The sequence below is a fragment of the Prionailurus bengalensis genome, chromosome B2 (genome assembly GCF_016509475.1).
Source record: "Prionailurus bengalensis isolate Pbe53 chromosome B2, Fcat_Pben_1.1_paternal_pri, whole genome shotgun sequence".
NCBI classification, from domain to species: Eukaryota; Metazoa; Chordata; class Mammalia; order Carnivora; family Felidae; genus Prionailurus; species Prionailurus bengalensis.
Window position 1 is genome coordinate 103,295,494 of NC_057349.1, and position 1,362 is coordinate 103,296,855.

Below are 1,362 nucleotides of genomic sequence, written 5' to 3' on the forward strand. Positions count from 1 at the left end.
GAAGTTCTAGTGTTTAAAGTAATTTTCAGTTCTGTAGAAGACCCTCCCGCCAGAATCCATAATATCCCTCCCATCAGTAATGTCAGCTCATGTTAGATGGGTTTGTCAACATTTTGTCTTTCCGTGCTGTTTGGTGTGATTCAACATCTTTCACATCACAACTTTATATGCATTCAGCCCTTCCCTCTTTCCCCCTGCTATTCAGAACTTTTCTAGCAAAATAAATTGTAGACATACGTCTTGTGAATTGAGGTTATCCCAAATGGTTGATCTGCATTTTTGTTTACATTTTTATCCTATCAAAACAGATATTAAAATCAAAGTCATTCTATAGGTAAATTGCTAAACTCTAGTAATGGGTTTTAGATTTAAAGGAACGATTGTTGAGCTAGAAAACTTAATTGTCAGCTGGCTTACATCCCTTTCATCCTTATTGTTTATGTATCTACAAAAATCGCTGCTTAGTTTTTACTAGTCTTTTCAGTTTTTAGGAATTTTGGCAATACAGATACTTCCATAAAGTCTTATTTATTCCACATTAAAAGACTTGTTACTTCTACCTTTTGACCCGAGCCACCGTCTTGCATTCATTCACCAAAATGACCAATACAAAGGGAAAGAGGAGAAGCACCTGCTATAGGTTCTTTAGGCCTTTTAGAAAACATGGAATTGTTCTGGACACATACATGCGAATCTACAAGAAAGGTGATATTGTAGACATCAAGGGAATGGGCACTGTTCAAAAAGGAATGCCCTGCAAATGTTACCATGGCAAAACCGAAGAGACTACCATGTTACCCAGCATGCAGTTCGGATTGTTGTAAACAAACAAGTTAAAGGCAAGGTTCTTGCCGAGGGAATTAATTTACATATTGAGCATATTAAGCACTCAAAGAGCCTAGATAGCTTCCTGTGGCTTGTGAAGGAAAATAATCAGAGAAAGAAGGAGGCCAAAGAGAAAGGTATTTGAGTTTAACTGAAGTGCCAGCCTGCTTCACCCAGAGAAGCACACTTTGTGAGAACTAATGAAGAGGTTCCTGAGCCTGGAACCCATTCCCTATGAATTCATGGTATGATAAGTATAAAAATATAAATAAAAGACTTCAAGACTATGAAAAAAAGCCTTCTAACTTCATTAGTCCTAATAACATTTCTGCAAGATAGTCAGGAATTTGTCCTACCGATTCTAAAAGGGAGAATGTATATATTAAGCATTTACTGAGAGTTCATGATAAATCATGGTAGAACTGAATTTTTGATCAAATGTCCTTCTAGATTAATTCCCTCTCCCTCTCTCTGTCTCTACATCTGTCTCTGTTTTGTTGCTCTTTTTTCTGTCTCCTTTTTTCTTCTTTTTATTAC

The 1,362-nt window shown here is 36.6% G+C and overlaps 1 pseudogene; it reads left to right on the forward strand.

Moving 5' to 3' along the window:
- The first annotated feature begins 596 nt into the window (after positions 1 to 596).
- LOC122490522 lies at positions 597 to 1,076 on the forward strand (annotated as a pseudogene).
- Positions 1,077 to 1,362: the final 286 nt, after the last annotated feature.